At 41.8% G+C, this 18,336-nt stretch overlaps 1 protein-coding gene and 1 long non-coding RNA gene across 2 annotated transcripts in view; one reads left to right on the forward strand and one right to left on the reverse strand.

Annotated features, from left to right (window-relative positions):
• Window positions 1–6,570, reverse strand: part of CDKAL1 (CDK5 regulatory subunit associated protein 1 like 1) — a 739,806-nt gene extending 733,236 nt beyond the window's left edge. The window contains exon 1 of the mRNA XM_059880368.1: window positions 6,462–6,570. The gene's annotated coding sequence lies outside the window, so the exon portion shown is untranslated. The remainder of the gene's footprint in view (window positions 1–6,461) is intronic.
• Window positions 6,571–6,667: 97 nt separating this feature from the next.
• Window positions 6,668–17,892, forward strand: LOC132343639 (uncharacterized). The gene is made up of 4 exons (XR_009492568.1): window positions 6,668–7,077; window positions 12,256–12,525; window positions 16,436–16,557; window positions 16,891–17,892. It is a non-coding gene; the product is annotated as an uncharacterized lncRNA (long non-coding RNA).
• The last annotated feature ends 444 nt before the right edge of the window (window positions 17,893–18,336 follow it).

Genomic DNA, 18,336 nt, shown 5'->3' on the forward strand with positions numbered 1-18,336 from the left:
ATTTTCTTCTCATTCTTCCCATGACATCTTTAGTAAAATCCCTTTTACTCACTCTTGCTTTTATGAATTCTTAAAAGAGCTGAGGACAAGGGTACAACTGCTCTCTAAGTACTGACAAATAGCAGTAATTGTCTTTATCATCCTTCGTAATAACTATAAAAATGGTGCCATTTCTTCCCCATGTGGGTGCTAATGGAGCTGCCCTCCTCAATCAGAGCAGAGTTCTTTTCACCTGCTTCATGGCAAGATGTCAGTTTCAGGGCCCCCCAGTTATGAGAGGCCATTATTCCATTTGAATCTCATATGAAGAGGAAAGTACTCTCTGAAGTAGTGATATGTAAACTGAAGCCTAGAATAAGAAGCCAGAGGAGAGAGAATATGTGAGGAAGCAAGGAAAAAAAATTCTAGGCAGAGGGGACTGCAGATCCAAAGGCTCCGAAGTAGAAAAAAGGGCCCGTGAAACTGAAATATATGAATGGGAAGAGAGTGGCCTGACAGGAGGGAGACAGAGACCCACTACGCTAGCCCTTCTATACTGTTAGTCCCCAAGAAAGCTTCACTGGTCTCAAGGAACCTGTCAGTGATTACCATCTCAAATTTTCTGATACTCAACATTGACTAAAGCTCAGTTGACAGGTTCAATATTAGTAAAAGTTTGCCTTATGGGTACGGAGTGCATGCTTGTCTCCCACCTGCCAATGCAGGAGACTTAAGAGTCACAGGTTCAATCCCTGGGTTGGAAAGATCCCTGGAGAAGGGCATGGCAACCCAGTATTCTTGCCTGGAGAATCCTGTGGACAGAGGAGTCTGGTGGGCTACAGTCCATAAGATCGCAAGGAGTAGGACATGACTGAGGCAATTTAGCACACACTCACACGCACACATGTGGATTAAGTCAGATGAGCTGAGAGCTAGATTACACTGTTGAAAGGTTTTATGACTTCATGCCACAAAGTGAGGTTAGAGGATGTATGGCAGCCAGTGTCCAAGATGATCTCAAGAGGCTCAACTTTATATATTCCTCTTTCACACTGAATCTGGCTGACTTGAAGAACCACTAGGATATTGAGGAAATGACTGTGTGTGATTTGGAAGGTTAGGACATAAAAAACAGTATAGCTTCCATCTTTTTCTTTCTCAGATCATTCACCCTGGGAAAGCCAGTGGCCATGCGATGAGGACACTCAAGTAGACCTATGAGGGGGTCCACATGGGATGGACTGAGGCCTCCTGCCAAAAGCCAGCACCAACACACTGACCATGAGTGAACCAACATGAAGTGGATACTCCAGTCTCAGTCCAGTTCAGAAGACTGCTGCCCTGGCTGACGACTGGAGCTTCATGAGACCCCTCAAGCCAGAACCACCTAACAAAGCTGCTCCCCAATTCCTGACCCACAGAAACTGTATGAGATAATAAATGTTTATTGTTGTTTTGAGCCAATAGGTTCTGGTATTTTACTACGCAGTGATAGATTAAAGCAGACATGAAAAGAAACGACCCTAATAAACTATGCTAAAATAACAGTAACACTGTTAATTAAGGGTATTATCTGTGAGTTTTCACAGGTTACTTAACCTTACTACCTTGTTTTTTCATCTGTCAAAAGGGACTAATGAATAGCATCCATTTTTCAGAATGTCTGTAACATCAACTAGAATAATAGATGCAGCTATTTCAAAGAATAAAATGGAATTATATACACATAGTAGAAGCTCCAACTCACTCCAGTATTCTTGCCTGGAGAATCCCATGGACAAAGGAGCTGGCAGGCTACAGTCCAAAGGGTTGCAAAGAGTCAGACACGATTGCATGACTACACACACACACAGTGGAAACTTAAGAGATGTCATCTATATTATTATCTGCAGTTATTGTTGTGACTATTTTTTTTAAATTTTAATTTTAACCAAATCTGTTTCTCCTCCTCTGTTGTTTTTTTAAAAATCAGCAAGACAATGATCCAGACAGTTAAAATACCAGAAAACTGGATATTATCCTTGATATTATATTATGCTTTTATTCTTCCTCTTTACATCCAATCATTCATTATGCTCTAATAATAATATCTATAAGTACTTTCAGATAATTTTCTTTATTCCTACTCTCATTGCCTAGTTCAGGCCTCTATCCATCAACTCCCATCTAGACTGTTAAATAGTTTCCTAAATTATTTCCTGCCTCTAATCTTATTCCCCTGGAACTTGTTTTTCACACTGCAGCCTGTGACCTGTCTACAACACAAGTATGATAAAGGCATTCCCTGATGAAACCTTTCCTGGCCTTCTGACAGCTGTATAGCATCCAGTCTCCTTAGCATGACCAGAAAGGCCTGTCAGGACCTGGCTGTTGTCTGTCTCTCCTCTAATGAACACAGTGTAACCAAGAGTTAATTCCCTTGCTGCACTTGATGCCGCTCTTTCAAAGGGTTGATCTTCCCTGGATGCTTGGTGGATCTTGCTTTGTTTCATTTTGTTTTTTCTTTCTTGTTAATGTTTGCTGTGTGGATGTAAATTAAACATCTTATTTCCACACTCCAAAGAGCATGCATGTGTGCTGTCACCCCAGTCGTGTCTGACTCTTTGCGACCCCACGGACTGTAGCCCACCAGGCTCCTCTGTGCATGGGATTCTCCAGGCAAGAATACTGGAGTGGGTTGCCATGCCCTCCTCCAAGAGATTTTCCCGACCCCAGGATTGAACCCACATCGCATGTCTCCTGCATTGACAGAGTGGGTCTTTACCACTAGTACCACCTGGGAAGCCCTCAAATGAGACTCTCTGGTTACCTATCAGTGGATTCAAGTTTGTTTGTTTGTTTTTTAAACAGAAGGTCCTGTCTTTTTTTTTTTTAACTTATGTTTGGCTGCACTGGGTCTTTGTTGCTGCATGTGGGTTTTCTCTGATTGCAGCAAGCAGACTCAGTAATTGTGGTGCATGGGCTTAGTTGCCTCGCAGAATGTGAAATCTTCAAGCTCAGGGATCAAACCCGTGTCCTCTGCACTGGCAGGTGGATTCTTAACCACTGGACCACCAGGGAAGTCCAGTGGGCTTAAGTTTTGATCATGGAAAACTATTTCTGATGATGGCAAGTGAGAGCTGGGTCATGTGGCAACAGGAGTGTTCATTCTCTGACACTTGGGCATAAAAGACTCTGCACAGAAATAAATTATTAAAGAGAACATAGGTGCTTTTTCTACTCAGGACAGGAACTCAGTCCTGGCACAGTGAGATCTGCATCCCTAAACATCTGCTGTCATGCCAGTACCTTCCCTCAAGTCCATGACCTTGAAATGGAAAAAAAAGCAATCCTGTCCAAAGGCCCTAAACATTTGTTAGCTGTGTTCTGTCAATTTCAGAAATGGGTATTGTTTCAGCAGGGAGGTTTCAAGAGGCAGAAACACTAAAGAGAGAGAAAATACAAAATAATACTTGTGACAAATCCTTCCTCTCAAGGTGAATGCAGTAGATTCTTGCATAATGAATATTATTCTCTAAGTGGGCTCAGCATCCATTTTTCTTGCCTGCCTTTGTGAATCTGAAGATTCTTTTATATTAGCTCAACATTTGTAACAACTGTACAGCTGAATAAAATTTTACAATATTATCATTCATATTTCTCTTAAATTTGCATGTATATATGTACATGTTTAGACATAATAGGCATGTCACATGATGCTGATTCTATTGACAATCGGATAATAAAAACTAAATATGTGACTACCTTTTAATGTATTTTATTTTAAAATTAATAACATTTAAATAAATTTTTAAAAATAAGATTAAATTTCAGTTTTAAAAGTAATTTGATTTGAAAATTCAATATTCATTAACTTAAATTTGTAGTTTGTCATTTTAATGATTTAAAACTTTAGAAAAAATAACATTTGAAACCTTATGTATGAAATAATTTTCATATTTTCATACACATTTTCATTAAAATAATTGAAATTTTATACATTTTAAAGATATTTACATTTTTAATCCCTCAGATAATAACTGCTGGTAGAGCACCAATTATGTGAAAATATTGATATAATAATAGTTAGTTTGCTGTTATGGTCAAGAAAAAGAAATGCTATGGATTAAATACATAATCATTTATCAATTACAGATTTTTTTTTTTACACATTTAAGCATGATTGGTCCCTAAACTGACCATCCAGACAGATACAATACTTTTAAAGTCAGACATCTTGAATATTTTGCAAACCATGGCTTTTAATATAATACTAAAAAAATTTTTGTTATGAAGGAGTATTTGTCAAAGTAGAAAGATAATATATTCATAATATACATGCGTATATGTATGTACTTGTTTATATACAGAAAGAGAAATCAAGAAATATTGAGGATGATTTTTGGAGGCACCTTCCTCTTACCTGGGGCCTCTACCTATCTTTTGAAATACAATTCTCTTTACAGAGCAGTGCTCCTGACTTTAATTTGGAATCTTTCACCCTCTACAGTCTTGGCCATAGTCTAAAGTTACCTCTGGCGCCTCCCTTTTTGCTCTCTGACCCAACTATCCATGATAATTCTAACCCTAACCATTCCTTGCCATGCTTAGAAAAAACATCCCCAAGCCTTTATTCTGGGAGCAAACTGTTGGCTAGCACATAGGGAGGGGAGGGAGATCTAGAAGATCCTGCTGTCCCAAGTCAGACCTTTCAGTAATTCCATTTTGATGTATCTAGGCTCTTTTCTTTTTTTCTATGTATGGACAACCGAACTTGGGGTTTCTTTAGGAAAATTCATTCATGCTCTTGAAATATTACTGAAGTGACTTTCTCCTATTTGTGTTTTGCCTACAGTTTCTCCATTTTGTTGCTTTGCTACTGTCATGCTATAAATATTCTATTTTCCATGAATCCCTCAACTCTTTTATCTGCTGCCTAGAGCCCTTCTACATTTCTAGTGTCATTATGAATTACATTTTTAAAAATATCTTTCCTGACGTTCCAATAGGCGTGCACACAGACAGAAAATCATCATGTTTAGTGTATTATCTGAATCCCTGAACATTTACTGACATTTTAAATCTCCTTGCCTGCACTGGTGAGCTTTGGTGATAACAAAATGTTTGAGATCCCCTCTCACATACTGCCATGTCATGCTTCTGTGCCTTTAGTCCTGTTATTTTTTCTTTCTCACTCAGATACACTTCCTGCCTTTCTTCCCCTGGTGAACTCACACACTTGTCCTTTAAAACATAACCCAAGTGATCTTTTTCCAGAAAAGAACCAAGCAGATATATAAATAAGTAAGATTTCTCTGACAACATAGTTTGAATTAAGTACCCCCCTTCTCTAACAGCGCTTCCCAGGTGGCGCAGTTGGTAAAGAATCTGCCAGCCAGTTCAGAAGACACAAGAGATATGGGTTTGGTCCCTCGATCTGGAAAATCCCCTGGAGGAGGACAACCCACTCCAATATTCTCGCCTGGAAAATTCCATGGACAGAGGAGCCTCATGGGCTACAGTCCATGGGGTTACAAAGAGTCAGACATGCCTGAGCACGCGCGCGCGCACACACACACATGCTTCTCTAACATCTGTCTGTGGTTTATCCTTTCATTGGGGTTGCCAGGTAAAATATTTGGGAATCACTTATACTGAAATGTGTTCATCGTTTATCTGAAATTCAAATTTCACCAGGCATCCTGCTTTTGTTTTTATTTTCTAAATTTGGCAACACAATGTATCTCCTCACTTTGTATACTGTATAGACTTTATCTGCTTAAGTGTGTACCTCTCCCTTGGGTACTGGAAGTTCCCTGCAGGAAGGGACCATGTCTTTTTTTTTTTTTTGGTGGAGAGTTGTGGGCTGGTGGGATAAGAACTATATCTTTTTTTAAAATCTCCATATCCCTACTGGCTGATAAACTGTCTGACACACTAGGTTATTAAATTAGTTAAGAGGTTTTGGTTGCAAGTAATACAAAGAACTTAAGCCCAAGTAAGCAGTGACGAATTTATTATAAGAAGAATTTCAGGGCTGGAGGGGGCTGCTGGTCTCAGGAAGCATGTAGAACTCACTGCTCTCTTACTTCAGTTTCTCTTAACCTCTGGAGTTCCTTTTTCTTTAATTGCCATGGCTTCCTCTGCTACTCACTTCATGTGAAAAGTAGCTACACAACATTCCCGAATCGTTTCATCTCCTCTATTCAAGAAATAGACACGAATTTCTCTTAACTTTAATTTCAATTCCTAGAGAAGAGACTTCATTCAATCAGCTGAGTCTAGGAAATGAGGGTCATGTAATATTAATCACAGGGCCCACCAGTGTTGACTCAGTGGTTTGATTTTGGAGGAGGTGCACACACAATTTTCTACTGCATCTATGTAGTAGAATTCTCCAGAAAAGTTCTCCAGAAAACAGAACCCATAGGATATCCATATAACAGACCAGTCATTTTTTTAAAAAGTCATCTTGTTACTGAGCCCAAGATGGTTCTGCTTACCTCACAACAGGCCAATAAATTGGGAGATGAGTTCTTGGAACAAGGAATAATTATTTTAATCAGAAAGCTAGCAGACTGATAAGTTGGCAGACTAGCCTCTCAAAAAACCAACTTACCTCAGTCAGAATTCAGGCTCCTTTTATATACAAGAGGGGGGAGGGGGCCCCCTGTGCCACCAACCAATGGGGGAGCAGGAGCATTAACGGTCGCTAGTTGACAGTTGCTCACTACTGGTCGCTTGCTTGGGGGAGGGGCCGATGTGAACACCAACCAACGGCCGCTATAACTCGTACCCGCCACAACTGGTGCCCATCTCGCCACCACAGTACCCTGAGCTGAAAGGTGTGACTCCAGAAAGCTGCCATGTCCGAAGAAGTAACCGCCGCTCCAGCAATGTCATCCTCCAGTCCCCAGTGGAGTGAGGCTTGCAGGCGGCAGAGATCATGAAGGCCACGCAGAGGCAGTTGACACACCCGTTAACCAGGATCACTGCCTGAGGCGGCGGGAACCGTGGGCTCAGCCTTTCCCTGGCCCCACCAGTCACCTCGCGACCAACAAGGCGGTCTGGGAGCTGGCACCTCCAGAGTGGAGCTCCCGTGTGCCAGTTTGTACAGCGGTGGGTAGTGGGAGCAGCCGCCTAATGGGCTAGGCGCAACTGGGCTCAGAGAGGTGCGATGAATCAACCCCTGCCTCAACAGAGAGCACTAGCTAGTCCAGGGAGGGAAGAGGGAAGGGATCATCACACCTCGGGTTTGGGCTGGGGAGCCACCGCTACAATCATATGATTTGATTCTCACATTCGTTCCATTCCAGCCTTCCTGTTAAGAAGTTTCGAAAGAAACAGCACATATCATCAATCTCGTACCGTTCAAAGCATAATGAAAGCCAAGCGCTCAATGATGCAATGTGTTGTCAAAACAGCTCCGGGCATTTTTTTTAAATTGAAGTATAGTTGATTTAAATATGGTGTACCTTTCAGGTGGAGAAGACCATAATTCAAAAAGATACAGGCACCTTCATGTTCATTGCAGCACTATTTACAATAGCCAAGACATAAAAGCAACCTAAATGTCCATTGTAAATAGTCATTGACAGATAGATGGATAAAGATGTGGTATATGTATACAGGAGCTTCCAAGGTGGCGCTAGTGACAAAGAATCCACCTGCTAATGCGGGAGACTTAAGAGAGGAGAATTTGATCCCTGGGTCAGAGCGATCCCCTGGAAGAGGGTATGGTAACCCACTCCAATATTCTTGCCTGGAGAATCCCATGGACAGAGGAGCTTGGCAGGCTACAGTACTTAGGGTTGCACAGGGTCGGACACATCTGAAACAACTTAACACACATACGGATATATACAGGCTTTTTTTTTTTTTTTAACGGGCTTAAACTGTTCTCCATAAAACCATCTTAAAACATATGCTATGGGACTTCCCTGTGGCCAGGTGGTTAAGAATCTGCCTGCCAATGCAGGGTAAGTGGGTTCGATCCCTGGTCCAGGAAGATCCGACATCCTGAAGAGCAACTAAGCCCAAGTACCACAGCTATTGAAGCCTGAGTGCTCTAGAGCTTTGCAACAAGAGAAGTCACTGCAATGAGAAGTCCATGAACCACAACTAAAGAGTAGCCCCAGGTCGCCACAACCAGAAAAAGCTCATGCATAGCAATGAAGACCTGGCACAGTGCCCGCCGCCCCCTCCAAAAACTATGCTGTATTCCTCAGATCTACAAATGTAATGATTCTAGAAGCCCTTTGTTTGGGGGTATAGTGTATAGTGTATTAGTCACTCAGTCGTGTCTGACTCTCTGCAACCCCATGGACTCTAGCCCGCCAGGCTCCTCTGTCCATGGAATTCTCCAGGCAAGAATACTAGAGTGGATTGCATTCCCTTCTTCAGGGTATCTTCCCAACCCAGTAATCAAACCTGGGTCTCCTGCATTGGAGGCAGATTCTTTACTGTCTGAGCCATCAGGGAAGCCATGTTTGGCGGTGGCAGGGCTAAAAAGTGAGTTAAAGTAAGAGAGAGTTGCTGAGATCAAGACGAGAACTGAGAAAAGAGTCTTTGTAATTATAACTGAATCTGTTCAATAAACATGGATAGCATTAGAATTTTCCTGAACCATCTGGAAAATCTCCTTAATTACACAGCTATATAAGTTTAGGAGGTTACATTGAAACCACTATATTTTTGATAATTGAAACAATAGGAACTTTATTATGTACGTAACACTAAGAGTTGAGGCTTTCTATGTGATGTTCATTTAGCATCTCCCCAGCTTCTCCAGAGTAGCAGCTCTAAGTGGTACATAAAAAAATGGAGAAAGGCCAGAGAGTGGTCCCCATTTCCTTTTTTGTTTTTTAATCATTATTGTATTTGTTACAATATCGCTTCTGTTTTATATTTTGGTTTTTTGGCTCTGAGACATGTGGGATCTTAGGTCCCTGACCAGGGATTGAACCTGCAACGCCTGCATTGGAAGGCAAAGTCTTAACCACTACCAGGGAGGTAGCCCCCTTTTCTTTGTCTATTATCATATCACCTTTTTACCCTAGAAAAAAAATGCTGCTGCTGCTGCTAAGTCGCTTCAGTTGTGTCCGACTCTGTACGACCACATAGACAGAGGCCCACCAGATTCCCCCATCCTTGGGATTCTCCAGGCAAGAACACTGGAGTGGGTTGCCATTTCCTTCTCCAATGCATTAAAGTGAAAACTGAAAGGGAAGTCGCTCAGTCGTGTCCGACTCTTCGTGACCCCATGGACTGCAGCCCACCAGGATCCTCCATCTATGGGGTTTTCCAGGCAAGAGTACTGGAGTGGGGTGCCATTGCCTTCTCCAGAAAGGAAAATAGTCATCCTAAAACAAAAGTTTTCATAAGTGACATAGCATTAGTACTATCTATTTCAGTTATGTCAAACAATCATATATATATATATATATAAAGACAAAATTGTGCTTTCACCAGAAACAAATTACCTCTGTGATTTTCAGAAGCTAGATAGCTGGGGCGGTGGAGGAACCTGGCTAGTCTGGTTTCAAGCTGGAGCTGGGTTGTCTCCATCTCTATTTCTAGGCACACGGGGCTACACAGGGCAGGGAGTCGGCTCAGCAGAACCTTGGATTAGGTTCTAAGGGTCCTGGGTTGAGAAAGGGTGACCAGAAAAGATCTTGGGATGGCCAGAAACTAGGTATGGCTGGAAGTGAGGGAGAAGATCCCAGGAGGGAGAGGGCTTCCAGTCTGAAGAGGGCAAGAAGAGGTGCAAAAATCTCCTGAGAGCACCGGGTAGGCGGCAGGTAGGTCACTGTCGCTGGTCTGTTTGGGAAGCACAAGCTTAAGGGGAGAGCCAGAGAGGGGGATGCAGGGAGTCCGGGTGCTTCCAGATGATCAGGAAGACTTAAGCCAAAGGGACCTTGCACAGCTGTAGAGAATTGGGGAGAGAAAATTTTAAGGTCGGTGCAGCCAAGAGCCAGAAGCCAAGGGGTGCAGGCAGTGTGGGTCGGACTTAGGCGTGGCTGGCTGGTACTAGGTGGGAGATACTGATTTGGAATTTTCCAGTCTTGCCCTCCTTGGGGAGAATCACAGAAGGAAGGAGCCAGGATGGCCTAGGCTCTGCAGCTGCCTCTGCTTTATTGACTATGCCAAAGCCTTTGACTGTGTGGATCACAATAAACTGTGGAAAATTCTGAAAGAGATGGGAATACCAGACCACCTGACCTGCCTCTTGAGAAATTTGTATGCAGGTCAGGAAGCAACAGTTAGAACTGGACATGGAACAACAGACTGGTTCCAAATAGGAAAAGGAGTACGTCAAGGCTGTATATTGTCACCCTGCTTATTTAACTTCTATGCAGAGTACATCATGAGAAATGCTGGGCTGGAAGAAGCACAAGCTGAAATCAAGATTGCCAGGAGAAATATCAAGAACCTCAGATATGCAGATGACACCACCCTTATGGCAGAAAGTGAAGAGGAACTAAAAAGCCTCTTGATGAAAGTGAAAGAGGAGAGTGAAAAAGTTGGCTTCAAACTCAACATTCAGAAAACGAAGATCATGGCATCTGGTCCCATCACTTCATGGGAAATAGATGGGGAAACAGTGGAAACAGTGTCATACTTTATTTTTGGGGGCTCCAAAATCACTGCAGATGGTAACTGCATCCATGACCTTGGAAGGAAAGTTATGACCAACCTAGACAGCATATTGAAAAGCAGAGACTTACTTTGCCAACAAAGGTTCGTCTAGTCAAGGCTATGGTTTTTCCAGTGGTCATGTATGGATGTGAGAGTTGGACTGTGAAGAAAGCTGAGAGTCGAAGAATTGTTGCTTTTGAACTGTGATGTTGGAGAAGACTCTTGAGAGTCCCTTGGACTGCAAGGAGATCCAACCAGTCCATTCTGAAGGAGATCAGCCCTGGGATTTCTTTGGAAGGAATGATGCTAAAGCTGAAACTCCAGTACTTTGGCCACCTCATGCGAAGAGTTGACTCATTGGAAAAGACTCTGATGCTGGGAGGGATTGGGGGCAGGAGGAGAAGGATATGACAGAGGATGAGATGGCTGGATGGCATCACTGACTCAATGGACGTGAGTCTGAGTGAACTCCAGGAGTTGGTGATAGACAGGGAGGCCTGGTGTGCTGTGATTTGTGGGGTCACAAAGAGTTGGACACGACTGAGTGACTGAACTGAACTGAACTGGTGGATGAGGTGACTGAATATGGCTGGTGTAGGACTTTGATGCTAGTCTATCCTGGATCCGCCAGCAACTGGGTCCTGGTGCCTGTAGCAGAGGTGAAGGAGACCCTGCACCTTCTAAATAACAAAGGTAGGGTACAGGATAAGGGGGTATAAAAGTAAAGAGCTAGTTTTTTTCTGTGTCTAGGGAAAAGGAACTTGTTTCTTTTGTTTTGAGTATTATGGGAGAAATGGAAAAAGAGCTAGTAGGCACTGTCAAGAAGAACAACTCGTAATTAGCAACCAGATGAGTGTTGAGAGACTGTTGTGTGTTGTGGGTGACTTGGAGACTCTTAATGTGTGTGTATGTGTGGGTAGTTTGCACTGGACTAAAGAGGAGGCCACACTGAACTTGTAGGTGGTAGGGAATTGGGGCTTGATGATGAATATTGGTTGACTACTTTGGAGGAAACGTGAGACTTCAGTGACGAAATCCACACCACTGCAGCTTTACTCAATTATAGGGTTTCTAATTTTTGAAACATAAGCAGTGAAATGAAAACGTGTCAGAAATAACTTTTAGATGCTTCTAGACCTTCATGTGTTAAGCCAAATGTTGATAATACCTAAAAATCTATTTTGAAAGCAAAGAAGAGGAAGAAACTAAACAAAGGATAAAAGTGTATAGATTATATAGAATTTTCCCTCAAAGTACAATAAGTGGGGGAAAAAAGGATCAGAGAACCGAAGAAGGTTGTAAAATGAGTTGAATGGCTCTTTCCAGAGGATAGTCAATGCAATACTGTTTGATTGTCTCTGCTCTTTCATTAGTGCATACTGTGAGAGTCAGAATTGGAATATTAAGGTCTAAGACGCGAAATACTAACTCTGGGTCGTAAGGGGGGATTTGGGCTCAGGGTTGGGAGGTCAGTGCTGGGTCAGTAGGCATCTGAATCAAGTTCACACTGGTTGTGATCTTCTGACAAAGAACAGGCCTGAAGGAAGAAAGAAGATAAGGCAAAGATGATATGATATGGGCTGTGAAATTTGGAGGTGAGACAGAGGCAAGAGAGAATAAATCAGCAAGAATGGCTTAAAAAATCCTTTCTTGTTCCAGTTTTTGCTGAGTATCTTCATGAAATTACTACAAAAGGGGCAAGGCCCACAGTTCAGTACCAGTGGTGGTTCCTGCTCTCACCGACTCTACCCTGTTGGCACCCGTCCACAAGCAGGTTGTGCCTGGGGCCTTTGAAAAGGTAACTGAACCCAGCTGGACAAGGGGCCTGGAGGAAAAGCAGTTTTAATCGAGGGCAGTTCGTGGAACTCTGTCTGCACACATCAGCACTTCAAAGAAGGGCTAGGCAGAGCATGCCATCGTCCTGCTGAGGTGAAACTAATTTTTTCTGTCTACTTGTTTCTCTCCCAAGCATTCTGTTTCTGATTTAATTCTTGGCTTTAAAAAATAATGAATTGTAAAGCTTTGCCTTTCTCTTAATTCTACCCAATTCCCTATTTTTATCTATCAGAAGGCTTTATTGTAGTGTGCAGCATAGAAAAAAAAAAGATAATTCAATCTATGGTGGGTTAGCAATATATCAGGTATTAATCTATCATATTTGGTACTCTAAAGAGCAGTTGTCCCCCTTCCCAGGTGGCTCAGCTGGTAAAGAATCTGCCAGCATTGCAGGAGACCAGGATTTGATCCCTGGGTGGGGAAGATCCCCTGGAGAAGGAAATGGCAACCCACTCCAGTCTTCTTGCCGGGAGAATCCCATGGACAGAGAAGCCTGGCGGGCAACAGCCCATGGGGTCGCAAAAGAGTCAGACATGACTTAGTGAATAAACCACCGTAAAGATCAGTTGGTTGTCGCAGAACATACCAATCCGTTGCCTTTATCCTTCTGACATTTTCAGGCCCAACCTCAAAATTTAAGAAAAAAATTGTGTAATTATTTTACAAAGTATTATGTGCAGGGTGAATGTAAGGTTGATGATTAATAATAAAATGACTACCTATGAACTCACTACCTACTTTTAAGAATAAAGGACCATTACTATCATATCAAACTGGCCAACTTATCAAAACGGTTTTCACAAATCATGCTTTTGGTGTTGTATCTCAAAGCCATAACCAAGCCAAAGGGGACCTAGATTTTCTTATATTCTATCTTCTAGAAGTTTTATGGTTTTGTGTTTTATGGATTTGTGCTGTTGCTGCTGCTAAGTTGCTTCAGTCATGTCCAACTCTGTGTGACCCCATAGGCGGCAGCCCACCAGGCTCTCCTGTCCCTGGGATTCTCCAGGCAAGAATACTGGAGTGGGTTGCCATTTGCTTCTCCAATGCATGAATGTGAAAAGTGAAAGTGAAATCGCTCAGTTGTGTCTGACTCTTAGTGACCCCATGGACTGCAGCCCACCAGGCTCCTCTGTCCATGGAATTTTCCAGGCAAGAGTACTGGAGTGGGGTGCCATTGCCTTCTCCAATACATTAGGCCTATAATTAATTTGGAGTTAATCTTTGTGAAAAGGGTGAAAACTGTGTCTAGATTTTTTTTTTTTTTTTTGCATGTAGATGTCCAATTGTTGTAGCACCATTTGTTGAAAAGACTGTCCTTTATCCATTGAATTGCCTTTGTTACTTTCTCAGTGATGACTTGACTACATTTTTTTGGTTCTACTTCTCGACTCTCTTTTCTGTTTCACAGATGAGTTTGTCTATTCTTTTACCGGTGTCATACTGACTTAGTCACTATGGCTTTATAGTATTTCTTCAAGTTGGGTAGTATCAGTCTTCCAACTGTGTTCTCCAGTTTTGGGTTGGCTATGCTGGGAATTTTCTCTTTCCATATAAAATTTAGAATCTCTTTGTTGATATCCACAAAATAATTTGCTGAAATTTTAATTTGGGATTGAATCTGTAGGTCAAATTGGAGACAACTGATCCCTTTACAATTTTTTGTCTTATCCATGGACACAGAATAGCCTTCTATCTATATAGATCTTTGACTTCTTTCATCAGAGCTTCACAGTTCTCCTCATGTAGATCTCATACATATTTTACTAGGTTAATGCCTAAGTGTCTGGTTCTGGGGGGCACTAATTCAAATAGTGTTGCTCTATCTGAAATTAATACAGTGAATCCACTTGGCTTTGGTTAGTATTTTCATGGCATATCTTTCTCCATTCTTTTACATTTAATTTAGCTGTCTTTGTATTTAAAGTAGATATCTTATAAATAACATATAGTTGGCTGTCTGTTTTTTTTTTTTTTTGGTGTTTTAAAGGCCAGATTTGGAGGTGATGGCCAGTGCTTTCATTCATTCCATTGCGTAGAAGGCAGCCACGTGCCGTGTCTCACTGCAAGGGCGGCAGGGAAGTGCAGTCCAGCTGTGTGGCCAGGAAGCAGGGAGGTACAGGTTGTGATATGTGTCTGTGTCACAAAGGGTTGCACACATGTGTGAGAATATTCTTGAAGTGAGTGAGGTCAGCAAGGGCTTGGTCTTTATACTGAAGTTATCTTTTTGTTAAAAAATTGTGTTGCAGAACTCTGCACCTCCCCTGTGTAGTGTCAGCATCTCCAGATAAGGCTAGAAGGATGTATTTTGCCCACCTGTTCTAGTTGCTTCTGGAGGTGGTGTGGCAGAGTGAAAAAACATTGGCGTCAAGTGTCCTTGGGTTCAAATTCCCAGTTTGCCACTTATTAACCCTGTGAATTTGAGCAAATCACCTAAGCTCTTGGAGTCTCGGTTTCTTTATTGTTAAATGGGGGGCAGAAAGAAACTAGGTAAAGCCGTCAATTATGGAGGTGCTCCTATGTGACACGCTCTGGTCAATTGGGAAATAGCGGAGATCTGCTAGTGTTGGAGGGTTTCCTGTGAAGACGTGGGTCGCAGTGGCTCACCATGGGGGCGGGGGCACTGGCAGCAGCAGTCCTGGGAAGTGCCCCTTGGTCTGAGCCCTGCTCGAGTTTGTAATTCACTCTGAGTTATTGATTTTCACATTGTTCAGTCTTTTTCTTGTTTTGAGGACAGGGGTGACAGCTTCCATACTCTACATGTTGGACCAGAAACCACCCACCACCTCTTTTTGTACAACCTGTGAGCTAAAAACAGTTTTTACATTCTTAAAATGGTTGAGAAAAGTCAAAAGAAGAATATTATTTCATGACAAGTGAGAAATACATGAAAATCAAATTTTAGCATCCCTAATTCTTATTGGAGCACTGCCATGCTACTCATTTATTTACTGACTGTTTATGGCTGCTTTCTTGGTACAGAGTTAAGTAGTTTTGACAGAGACCTTATGGCCCACAATGCCTAAAATATTTATTATCTGGATCCCTCAAAATGTATTTATATTTTCCATCTCCTTTTCTCTCTGTGCTATACTCTGGGTAATTTCGTCATACCAATTCATTTCGGTCTCTTTAGCTGTATCTAAACTGCTGGTTTAGCCATCATTTCTTTTCTCCAACAATTATATTTTTAATTCCTAACATTTTATTCTTTTCCAAGTCTCTGGGGGCAGTTTTGATCATTTCTTCTTGGTCACTCGTTTCTGTAGTACTTCTTCTTAAACACTTCATACATATTTATCTTATATACTGTATCTGGTAATTCCATTATTTGAATTCTTTGAGCTCTAAATCTGATGTTTTCTGCTTCTGTTATCAATGCTGGTTTGTTTCCTTTTGTGTTTGTTGACCTTTCACTGTGATCTTATATTAGGGGCTTCCCTGGCGGCTCAGATGGTAAAGACTCTGCCTGCAATGCAGGAGACCCAGGTTCAATTTCTGGGTTGGGAAGATCCCCTGGAGAAGGGAACGGCATCCCACTCCAGTATTCTTGCCTAGAGAATTCCATGGAAAGAGGAGACTGGGGGACCTACAGTTAACAGGATCACAAAGAATCGAACACAACAGAGTGACTAACACTCTATTTGGTAGTCTGTGGTCCTATGTGGTCTTGTCCAGAATATGGATGAGTTTGCTCTGCTGAAAGCCAGAGAGATGACTCTGAGCTGGAGCACTAGAGCCTTCTTCCAGTTTATCTGGTTTAATCTGAATCTTAGGTTTAGTTCTTCAGGCTTTCTTTGTTGGCCCGAGACAATTTTTCTCAATGCCAGCAACAGTATTTGAAATGCAACTGGTAGCCAACCTTAGGCTTATCTGTCTTTACTGTTTACATGCTCTTCAACCTTTCTTTTTAGCTCAGTTCTTTTTTATTCTTCTGGCCCATGGGAATTTTTTGTAATCTCAGCAGTATAATAAAAAATTTTTTTCTGTTTTTCTGAAACAGGAGGGTTTCCTGGCCATTTAATCTGCCATACTGCCAGAGCAGGAGTCCTATCCAATTCTTTCTTCTTCACTTGGAAATAACTTTGCCCCCCTGTTGCTGGTTTAGCTCCTTCTCAGGACCAGGTAAGGGAATCATTTCTATGCTTTCTATTGTCTCCTTTTCATTGTTGCACCCCTATGCCTGTCCCTGTCTTTAGTACTCACTTTATTCCTTTGATAGATAACCAAACTTTGAGTCAATGGTGATAGTACCTTCTCTTTGACTAAAGAACAGCTGTACTTTGGTTTCTTGCCAAGGGTAGGATTTGGTTGTGGCTCTTTTCAAGCATCTTGGGTCTCGTTCTGCTTCTTCCCATTTCTAAGCACATACAACCTCTCTTCCCATACCTAACCCATTGAAACATGCTCTCTTTGTTGACATGGTTTAATTTTTACTTACTGATGTCTTTATTTCAGATCTCTCCTGTGGAATCACAGTGTTCTGTCTTGTTCCTTGGGTCTCCAGAGTATGGCTTAAAGCTAAGTGCTTTTTATCCTTTCTTCATATCACTGCCCACATACTGTTCTGTAGATTGATTAGTTACTTCTGCAGCTAATGCCATCAGTTACAAATGGCTTTATATGCAGAGATAAGGCAGATGAAAATCCATTGTAAACTGTAAAGCCCTGTACAATGCTAAGGGCTGTTCAAGGCTGAGACACAGTTTAATTTAGGTTTCAGCTGAGGCAACTGTTCCTGAATTTGATTATGCAGAAAAAAAGTCTTAAAGGCTTCTGGAGCTGAAAAGTAGTCTGTACAGGAAGAGAAGTTTGAGTCTTTCAAGGGGGAAATGGAACATCCTATTTAGAAGCTGTTGTGGATTCAATTCTTCCTCTGTTTAAATACAGCAAATCCATTTTTATCAAAGACTGAGGACAAAAGAACCACTGAGGAGTCCTTCAACTTAGACTTCCAATGGTTTCCATCTCTCTCAGTTTGTAACTGTGCACAAAGGCACAGAAGATAGTGATCGCATTCATCAAATATGATGGGGAAGAGTACAAGAAATTAGTGCCTGTGGACAGGATGGTCACAGAGCTTCCAGGTGAAGTTAACTCAGAAGGATGAATTAACCACGTCAGCCAGGCTGTGGTTCCAAGAGTAAAACTGAGAAGAGGCCAGTTTCTGATATATGTGTCTGAGGAGGAGGAACTAGGAGACCTTAAAATATTGCAGGAAGAGCACTGGATTAGGATTCTGGAGATGGTTTTCTTGGTGAAAAAAAAATGATGGCTGAATTGTCACATGATGAAACCAGCTCCTTGTTCAGGATCAAGTTGCTTTCCAACTCAAATCCTGTGACTCTCTGGTCATTATCAGTTGACATGGTTTTGTTCAAGTTGAAAAAGTAGGCCTTAATGAATGTTTTTGGTTTGTTTATCTGAATTTCCTGCTTAAATTAAAACATGATTCTGATTCCCTTGTTTCTGTATTCCTGATGTGTGCAGGCAGCTACTGAAATTGATGCAGGAAAGAGAAAACACACACATCCTCTGTTTTCCCTAGGAACGAACTCTGTCTTTTCTGTTGTATATACTCAAGTCCTAAAACAGCCCAACAGAAGCCCAACATGCCAGAATTTCCAGTTTTGTTTCTAAGGCACATGATAACATGGGACTTTGTCCCTTCTGTTTCCCACAACACTTTTCAGACACCCCGGCATAAGGAATTCCAGAACTTTTTGATAGTACTCTTTGCACAACAAAGTATAATAGTAATTCCTAGTGTTATAAACATTCCAGAGTATTTTAAGAAATTGTTCTATTTGTCTTTCAGTCTTTAAGTCCCAGATTTAAGGGCACAACAGAAAGCTTGCTCTTTGCATTCTGTGGATCACTGCAACTTCCTGCTGTTAATGGTAT

This window comes from Bos taurus, chromosome 23 (genome assembly GCF_002263795.3).
Source record: "Bos taurus isolate L1 Dominette 01449 registration number 42190680 breed Hereford chromosome 23, ARS-UCD2.0, whole genome shotgun sequence".
Lineage (NCBI taxonomy): Eukaryota > Metazoa > Chordata > Mammalia > Artiodactyla > Bovidae > Bos > Bos taurus.